At 43.4% G+C, this 10,412-nt stretch overlaps 1 pseudogene; it reads left to right on the forward strand.

The window, feature by feature from the left end:
- Positions 1–7,796: 7,796 nt before the first annotated feature.
- LOC116589418 lies at positions 7,797–9,737 on the forward strand (annotated as a pseudogene).
- Positions 9,738–10,412: the final 675 nt, after the last annotated feature.

The raw sequence follows: 10,412 nt of genomic DNA on the forward strand, positions 1-10,412 counted from the left end.
CTAGGGATCCTTAGGAATGGGGACTATGTCTGGTTTCTCTTGCTTTGCTCAAACCTAAAACAGATAAAAGGAAAGATCCAAGGGCCCCTCATCATAAGCCTAAAGGAGGATTTTTATGAGGAGGATGCCAAGGGGCTGTTCATCACTTGAAACTCAGCTCTAATGAGGTAAAAAGTAAATGCCCCTGGAGCCAGAAGACCTGAGGTTCACTCCACCCACTTCTGCCCCGCTGTACCACTTACCATTCATATGATGGGGGGGCAATTTATTTAACTTCTCTGAGCCTCAGTCTGTGTTTCTAAGACAGGATGATTTTCCTATGTCACAGAGTTGATACGAGGATCAAAAAAGACAACACATGTGAAAGTAGCAAAAATGCCCAGAAATATGTCATAAATTCCAGGTCAGTTATCTCTTTCTTTGAAAAGCTTTCTTGGGTTTGCAATGGTGGAGGGATGCCCCTCATTTGGGCTCCACAGTAATATTTACCTCTATTATAGCACTTAGCACATTATACTGTAATTGGTGGTTTTCTTTTCTTTTTAAAGTTTTTGTTTAAATTCCCGTTAGGGGGCACCTGGATGGCTCAGTGGGTTAAGTGTCTCACCTTTTTTTTTTTTTTCTTTTTTAATTTTAAATTTTAAATTTTTATTAAAGGTTTTATTTATTTATTTGACAGACAGAGATCACAACTAGGCAGAGAGGCAGGCAGAGAGAGGAGGAAGGGAGGCAGGCTCCCTGCTGAGCAGAGAGCCCAATGTGGGGCTTGATCCTAGGACCCTGGGATCATGACCTGAGCCGAAAGCAGAGGTTTTAACCCACTGGGCCACCCAGGTGCCCCCACTTTTTAAAAAAGATTTTATTTATTTTACTTGAGAGAGGGGGGTAGAGAACACAAGCAGAGGTAGCAGCAGAGGGAGAGGGAGAAGCAGGCTCCCCACTAAGCAGGGAACCTGACACAGGGCTCAATCCCAGGACCCCAGGATCATGACCTGAGCCAAAGGTAGATGCTTAAATAACCAAGCCACCTAGGCCCCCAAGCATCTGACTCTTGATTTCCACTCAGGTCATGATCTCATGGTTGTGAGATTGAGCCCTGTGTTGGGCTCTACACTGGCCATGGAGCCCGCTTGAGTTTCTCTCTCTTCCCCTCCCTCTGTTCTTCCCCACTTCTTTCTCTCTCTAAAACAAATTAAAAAATAAAAATAGATAAATTCTAGTTAGTTAACCTACAGTGTGATATTAGTTTCAGATGTACAATATGGCGATTCGATGTAGCTATTCGTACATCATCCGGTGCTCATCACAAGTGTACTCCTTAATCTTCATCACCTATTTCACCCATCCTCCTACCCCTTCTTCCCTCTGGTAACCATTAGTTTGTGCTTTATAGTTAAGACTGTTTCTTGGGATGCCTGGGTGGCTCAGTCAGTTAAGTGTCTGCCTTCAGCTCAGGTCATGATCCTAGAGTCCTAGAATCGAGTCCTGCATTGGGCTCCTTGCTTGGCAGGGAGCCTGCTTCTCCCTCTGCCTTCTCTGCCTGCTCTTCCCCCTGCTTGTGCCCTCTCTCTCTCTCTCTGTGTTAAATAAATAAATAAAATCTTAAAAAAATGTTTCTCAGTTTGCCTCTCTCTTTTATTCTCCTTTGCTTATTTTGTTTCTTAAATTCTACCTATGAGTGAAATCATATGGTATTTGTCTTTCTCTGACTGACTTATTAGAAATAAACATAATGCTCTCTAGCTCCAACCATGTCATTGCAAATGGCAAGATTTCATTCTTTTTTATGGCTGAGTAATATTTGTGTGTGTGTGTGTGTGTGAGAGAGAGAGAGAGAGAGAGAGAGAGAGAGAAATATCTCACATCTTCTTTATCCATTCATCAATCAATGGACATTTGGCCATTTCCATAATTTGGCTATTATAGATAATGCTGTTATAAATATTGGGGTGCATGTGTTCCTTCAAATCAGTATTTTTTATCCTTTGGGTAAATACCAAGTAGTGCAATTACAAGATCATAGGGTGATTCTATTTTTAACTTTTTTTTTTAAAGATTTATTTATTTGACAGAGAGAGATCACAAGTAGGGAGAGAGGCAGGCAGAGAGAGAGAGATCAGAGGAAGCAGACTCCCTGCTGAGCAGAGAGCCCAATGCGGGACTCGATCCCAGGACCCTGGGATCATGACCTGAGCCGAAGGCAGCGGCTTAACCCACTGAGCCACCCAGGCGCCCATATTTTTAACTTTTTTTAACCGTATATTTTATTTTTTAAATTTACATATACTGTATTATTAGCCCCAGGGATATAGGTCTGTGAATTGCCAGGTTTATACACTCCACAGCACTCACCATAGCTCATACCTTCCCCAATATCCATAACCTCACCACCCTCTCCCTACCCCTCTCCCCCTGGAAACCCTCAGTTTGTTTTTGATATTTAGAGTCTCTTATGGTTTGTCTCCCTCCCGGTCCCATCTTGTTTCATTTATTATTTTCCTACCCCCTAAACCCCCCACATTGCATCTCCACTTCCTCATATCAGGGAGATCATATGATAGTTGTCTTTCTCAGACTGACTTATTTTGCTCAGCATAATACCCTCTAGTTCTATCCATGTCATCACAAATGGCAAGATTTCATTTCTTTTGATGGCTGCATAGTATTCCATTATGTATATATACCACATCTTCTTTATCCATTCATCTGTTGATGGACATCTAGGTTATTTCCATAGTTTGGCTATTGTGGACATTGCTGTTATAGACATTCGGGTGCAAGTGCCCCTTCAGATCACTAAGTTTGTATCTTTAGGGTAAATACCCAGTAGTGCAGTTGCTGGGTCATAGGGTAGCTCTATTTTCAACTTTTTGAGGAACCTCCATGCTGTTTTCCAGAGTGGTTGCACCAGCTTGCATTCCCACCAACAATGTAGGAAGGTTCCCTTTTCTTCACATCTTTGCCAGCATCTATCATTTCCTGAATTGTTAATTTTAGCCATTCTGACTGGTGTGAGGTGGTATCTCATTGTGGTTTTGATTTGTATTTCCCTGATGCTAAGTGATGTGGAACACTTTTTCATATGTCTGTTGGCCATCTAGATGTCTTCTTTACAGAAATGTTCATTCATGTCCTCTGCACATTTCTTTTTCTTTTTTTTTTATTTGACAGAAGAGAGAGAGAGATCCCAAGTAGGCAGAGAGGCAGGCAGAGTGGGGGAGGGGATAAGCAGGCTCCCTGCTAAGCAGAGAGCCCAATGAGGGGCTCGATCCCAGGACCCTGAGATCATGACCTGAGCAGAAGGCAGAGGCTTCTGAGAGCCTCAGAAGTGGCTTCAGAGCCACTGAGCCACCCAGGTGCCCCCTCTGCCCATTTCTTGATTGGATTATTTGTTCTTTGGGTGTTGAGTTTGAGAAGTTCTTTATAGATTTTGGATACTAGCCCTTTATCTGATATCATTTGCAAATATCTTCTCCCATTATGTCAGTTTTCTTTTGGTTTTGTTGACTGTTTCCTTTGCTGTGCAAAAGCTTTTGATCTTGATGGAGTCCCAATAGTTCATTTTTGACCTTGCTTCCTTTGCCTTTGGCAATGTTCATAGGAAGAAGTTGCTGCAGCTGAGGTCAAAGAGGTTGCTGCTTCCTCAAGGATTTTGATGGATTCCTTTCTCACACTGAGGTCCTTCATCCATTTGGAGTCTATTTTCATGTGTGGTGTAAGGAAATGGTTCTGTTCCATTTTTCTGCATGTGGCTCTCCAATTTTCCCAACACTATTTGTTGAAGAGACTGTTTTTATTTCATTGGATATTCTTTCCTGCTTTGTTGAAGATTAGTTGACCATAGAGTTGAGGGTCTATTTCTGGGCTCTCTATTCTGTTCCATTGATCTATGTGTCTGTTTTTGTGCCAGTACCATACTGTCTTGATGATGACAGCTTTGTAATAGAGCTTGAAGTCTGGAATGGTGATGCCACCAACTTAGGCTTACTTTTTCAATATTCCTCTAGCTATTGGAGGTCTTTTCTGGTTCCATGCAAATTTTAGGGTTATTTGTTCCATTTCTTTGAAAAAAAAAATGGATGGTATTTTGATAGGAATTGCATTAAATGTGTAGATTGCTCTAGGAAGCATAGCCATTTTCACAATATTTGTTCTTCCAATCCATGAGCATGGAACATTTTTCCATTTATTTGTGTCTTCCTCAATTTCTTTCATGAATGCTTTATAGTTTTCTGAGTATAGATTCTTTGCTTCTTTGGTTAGGTTTATTCCTAGGTATCTTATGGTTTCGGGTTTAATTGTAAATGGGATTGACTCCTTAATTTCTCTTTCTTCTGTCTTGTTGTTGGTGTAAAGAAATGCAACTGATTTCTGTGCAATGATTTTATATCCTGACACTTTACTGAATTCCTGTACAAGTTCTAGCAGATTTGGAGTGGAGTCTTTTGGGTTTTCCACATATAGTATCATATCATCTGCAAAGAGTGAGAGTTTGACTTCTTTGCCAATTTGGATGCCTTTAATTTCTTTTTGTTGTATGATTGCTGAGGCTAGGACTTCTAGTACTATGTTGAATAGCAGTGGTGATAATGGACATCTCTGCTGTGTTCCTGACCTTAGCAGAAAAGCTCTCAGTTTTTCTCCATTGAGAATGATATTTGCAGTGGGTTATTCATAGATGGCTTTGATCATATCAAAGTATGTACCCTCTATCCCTACACTTTGCAGAGTTTTGATCAGGAAAGGATGCTATACTTTGTCAAATGTTTTTTCAGCATGTATTGAGGGTATCATATGATTCTTGCTCTTTCTTTTATTAATGTGTTGTATCACAGTGGTTGATTTGCGGATGTTGAACCAACGTTGCAGCCCTGGAATAAATCCCACTTGGTCATGGTGAATAATCCTTTTAATGTACTGTTAGATCCTATTGGCTAGTATTTTGGTGAGAATTTTCACATCTGTGTTCATCAAGGATGTTGGTCTGTAATTCTCTTTTTTGATGGGGTTTTTGTCTGGTTTAGGGATCAAGGTAATGCTGGCCTCATAAAATGAATTTGGAAATTTTCATTCCATTTCTATTTCTTGGAACACTTTCAGGAGAATAGGTATTAACTCTTCTTTAAATGTTTGTTAGAATTCCCCTGGGAAGCCATCAGACCCTGGGCTCTTGTTTTTTGGGAGATTTTTGATGACTGCTTCAATATCCTTACTGATTATGGGACTGTTCAGGTTTTCTATTTCTTCTTGGTTCAGTTGTGGTAGTTTATATGTCTCTAGGAATGCATCCATTTCTTCCAGATTGTCAAATTTGCTGGTGTATAGTTGCTCATAATATGTTCCTATAATTGTCTGTATTTCTTTGGTGTTGATTGTGATCTCTCCTCTTTCATTCATTATTTTATTGATTTGCATCTTTTCTCTTTTTTTTTTTTTTTTTTGATGAGTCTGGCCAAGAGTTTATCAATCTTATTAATTCTTTCAAAGAATCAGCTCCTAGTTTCGTTGATTTTTCTTTTTTTTTCTTTTTTTTTTTTTGGTTTCTATTTCATTGATTTCTGCTCTGATCTTCTCCTGCTGGGTTTAGGCTTTCTTTGTTGTTCTTTCTCCAACTCCTTTAGGTGTAGGGTTATGTTGTGTATTTGAGACCTTTCTTGTTTCTTGAGAAAGGCTTGTACCCTATATATTTTCCTTTCAGGACTGCCTTTGCTGTGTCCCACAGATTTTGAACCATTGTGTTTCCATTATCATTTTTTTCCATGAATTTTTTCAATTCTTTTTTAATTTCTTGGTTGACCCATTCATTCTTTAGTAGGATGTTCTTTAGTTTCCATATATTTGGATTCTTTCCAAATTTCCTCTTGTGATTGAGTTCTAGCTTCAGAGCATTGTGGTCTGAAAATATGCAGGGAATGATCCCAATCTTTTGATGCCGATTGAGACCTGATTTATGACCCAGGATGTGATCTATTCTGGAGAATATTCCATGTGCACTAGAGAATAATGTGTATTCTGCTGTTTTGGGATGGAATGTTCTGTATATATCTGTGATGTTCATCTGGTCCAGAGTGTCATTTAAGGCCTTAATTTCCTTGTTGTGTTTTGCTTGGATGATCTGTCCATTTCAGTGAGGGGGGTGTTAAAGTCCCCTACTATTAGTGTATTATTGTCAATGTGTTTCCTTGATTTTGTTATTAATTGGTTTATGTAGTTGGCTTCTCCCAACTTAGGGGCATAAGTATTTAAAATTGTTAGATCTTCTTGTTGGACAGACCCTTTGAGTATGATATAGTGTCCTTCCTCATCTCTTATTATAGTCTTTGGCTTAAAATCTAATTGATTTCATATAAGGTTTCTTTTGATGTCCATTAGCATGGTAAAATGTTTTCCACTCCCTCACTTTAAATCTGGAGGTGTCCTTGGGTCTAAAATGAGTTTCTTGTAGACAGCATATTGATGGGTTTTGTTCTTTTATCCATTTTGATACCCCATGTCTTTTGATTGGGGCATTTAGCCCATTTACATTCAGGGTAACTATTGACAGATATGAATTTAGTGCCATTGTATTGCCTGTAAGGTGACTATTACTGTATATTGTCTCTGTTCCTTTCTGGTCTACTACTTTAAGGCTCTCTCTTTGCTTAGAGGACCCTTTTCAATATTTACTATAGAGCTGGTTTGGTGTTTACAAAAAAAAAACCCATGTGTATACAAAAAATAAAGTTAGATACAACGAAGGATAAAATATGACTATAATAATGAAGGTTCAAAAAATATTTTTTGAAAGTTATTTTTAAGATAAACTAGTTAAAAAACGTTAAAAGAGGAAAGGGTAAAAATTAAAAAAAATTAGCGAAGAAAAAATAAGTTAAAAAAATTAATTAACTTTGCAAGACTAAAGAATCATGGGGAGAAAGCCATGAATTCCATGCTTTGCTTTCTCCTCCTCTGGAATTCTGCTCTTTTCCTTAGTAAGTGAACTTGGTCATGGCTGGGTTTCTTGCTGATCTTCTTGGGGAGGGGCCTGTTGTAGTGATTCTCAAGTGTCTTTGCCTAAGGTGGAATTGCCCTGCCCTCCAGGGGTCAGGCTAAGTAATCTGCTAAGGTTCGCTTTCGGGAGCTTTTGTTCCCTGAATGTTTTCCGTAGAGTTCTGGAGGACGGGAATGAAAATGGCGGCTCCCAATCTCCAGCCCGGAGGAGCCAAGAGCTCGGGCCCCCACTCCTCAGTGCGCCCTCAGAGAAAAGCGCTAAATCACTCCTGTCTCCCTGGCCTCCAGCTGCGCTCTGAGCTTACCCAGCCTGTGACCAAGCATCTCTGTCTCTGGCACACAGCACCGCCTGGAGTCTCCAAACCCTGCAGATCCCTGAACTCTTCCAGGGGTGTCTCCCTGGATGTTGTGGGGTCCTTGCTCACAGAGCAGTGGCCTGTGCTATGGATCATGTTAAGGTAACCCTGAGTTGCGAGCTCACTCCTCAACTCTGTCTCTGTAGCCAGCTTCCCTGCTCTATTACCTGCGTGCTCTGCGACACTCAGACACCCCTGACCCTTCTGTGACCCTGCGGGACCTGAGAACACGCTGTTCCTGCGTGGGCTTCACCCCATTTTAGCCTCTAGAGTGATGTCTTTCTGTGGAGCAGACTGTTAAAAGTTCTGATTTTGTGCTCTGTTGCTCCACTGCTTGCTGGGAGCTGGCCCTGAGAGACAAAAAAAAACCAAAAAAACGCCCCCCTCCAGCTAGAAGTGCATTTCTAACCAGCTAGTTTCGCTTCTGAACGAACGCTTGCTTTTTCGTGCATGCGCGGGCTAACCGACCAGGTCTGCTTCTGTAAAGATTGCTTTGTCAGCTTTCGTGCGGATCCTTTGTCTGCTCACACGCGGACCCTTTGCCTGTTTTCGCGCGGACCCCTGCTTGTGTACGCGGGTCCCCCTGGCCCAATCCACTGGCGCCAGGTATACCTGTTCAAACTGTCAACCAATTAGCACAGCCCTACCCGAAACTTGTTTGTACTTGTCTATAAAAATCCCGCACCGACCCAGCTCTGGACCTCTCGGCGTTATCGGCAACGAGCGGCGCAGAGGTCCAGGTTCGAATCTGCAATAAACGACCCTTGCTGATTGGCTTTGACTCACGTCTCTGGTGGTCTTTTGTGGGGGGTAATATTCAATTAGCATTTCATTTGGAGGTCCCACCGAGATCTCCCCTTCAAGCCCACCAGACAACTGGTCAACGGGTCGCTGCAACCGATCGGTAAGAAAGCCGGCTTTGTCTTTTGTCTCTGTTGTTCGTATGCTTCGTTCTTATGTCCTCGTTGTGTGTTTTGTGTGTTTTGTCCTTTCTGTATTCCTGGGTTAGAGTCCCAGGGCGGTGACTGGCAAATACGCCCTGGCGGACGCACTATAGGGTTGCCAGCGGGCCGACGGAGATGTCCCTCGTGCCCGGCGGGAACGGCTTCTCAGAGATCGTGGGTTCGAGTCCCACCTCGGGGGCCGGCGGGGCCTCGCAGAGATCGTGGGTTCGAGTCCCACCTCGGAGGCCAACAATGTATGTCTTCATGTATGTCTCCATGTTATGTCTTTAACTGTGGATATGTGTTCCTTGTACTGGTTATGAAGGTTACATTCTGTTTAAAGGGAGGGTGTCTAACCCGTTTGAATCTGAGAAATGCCTGACTGTATGAATGTGTTTGTGTGGCTCCACCGCTTCGGCTACGGAGTCTGAGTGGGCTGCACCCTGAGTCTCGCGGAGCCTCATACGGCATAACGGTCATCTACTCCATGGAGTAGCCTGGTCCGGGGTTTATACGGATAGACCTTAGCTAAGACGCTCCAAAGTTCCCGCGAGGGACACGAGCAGGACAGCACCTGAAAGATCCCCCTCCCCTTGTCTGCGACATCATACATACCGGGAGGGAATATAAAGATAGGTATTAAGAGCTAAAGCCGGAGTTAATGAGTTAATATGAGAGTAAACAGATTAAGGGAATCTAATGTTCTGAATACCGCTGGTCCCTTGTACTTTAACAGTTGCTCCTCCAGGTTGGAGGAAGTTCTTTCCCTAATTATCCCGCCCACACTCTCCTAACCCGTGTCACTTTCAGGTTCACCCTGGCGGACAGAGGAAAAGAATTCCTACTCTTGCCTAGCTCCTAACCCCGAGCCACCGAAGGCTTTCATCCACCCCTTCCGACTGGTTGAACCGGAACCCACCCCCTCAACTCGCCCTTTCGAATTCCTCACTTGCTCGTTCGTCTCGCACCCTTTACACCGGTGTCTCTGTCGCTTTCTGCCTATTCTAGGCACTTTTCTTCTAGTCTTAACTATTATCTTAATCTGGGAACAACCTAGCCTAATGGGGCAAACTCAGAGTACCCCGCTCTCCCTTCTCCTGGCTAACTTTAAGGATGTTCGGGCGAGAGGCAATGACCTAAGCTTGGACATCCAGAGGTCAAAACTTATCACTTTCTGCCGCTCCGAATGGCCAAGCTTCGGAGTAGGATGGCCCACTCAAGGCACTTTTTGCCTTCCCGTAATCCTTAGAGTTAAGGATCAGGTATATCTCCCAGGTAAACAGGGACATCCAGACCAAGTCCCTTACATTACAGTTTGGCAGGATCTTGTGGAAAACCCCCCGCCTTGGTTAACCCCCTTTCAGTTTTCTGAAAGCTGCAAGGTCCTCACAGCCAAACCGACAGAAACACGAAGACCTCGGAGGACTCCACCCGTCCTCCCCAATAGTCAGGACTTACTTAGTCTAGATCCGCCCCCTTATCAAACCCCTCCTGCCGCCGCTGCGGCTAGGCCCGCCCCAGCTGAGGACGCTGCGCCGGGCCCTGAAGCAGAAGGTCGAGAAGTAAATGTTACAGTCCCTGTCACTTATGGAGGGACTGACGGCCCTGCCGGGCACACTAGGAGGCATATTCAGAGTGAAAATCCTTTACGCCCGGCGGACTCAACTGTGGCTTTGCCCCTTAGAGAGATTGGCCCCCCGATGATACTGGTAATCCCCAACTCCAATATTGGCCTTTCTCAACTAGCGATCTCTATAATTGGAAGGCCCAAAACGCGCGCTTTTCAGACAATCCGAAAGATCTCATAGTTCTTCTAGAGAGCATCATGTTCACTCATCAACCCACCTGGGATGATTGTCAGCAGCTCTTGCGTATCCTATTCACTACCGAAGAGAGAGAAAGAATCCAGGTGGAAGCAAGGAAGCTGGTTCCTGGAGACGATGGCAGACCAACCATGAATCCAGACCTCATCAATGCGGATTTCCCTTTAACTAGGCCTAATTGGGATCACAACACGGCAGAAGGTAGGGGACGGCTGCTCATTTATCGCCAGACTCTGATGGCGGGTCTCAGGGCTGCTGCTCGCAAGCCCACCAATTTGGCCAAAGTGTATGCAGTTTTG

This window comes from Mustela erminea, chromosome 4 (assembly GCF_009829155.1).
Source record: "Mustela erminea isolate mMusErm1 chromosome 4, mMusErm1.Pri, whole genome shotgun sequence".
Lineage (NCBI taxonomy): Eukaryota > Metazoa > Chordata > Mammalia > Carnivora > Mustelidae > Mustela > Mustela erminea.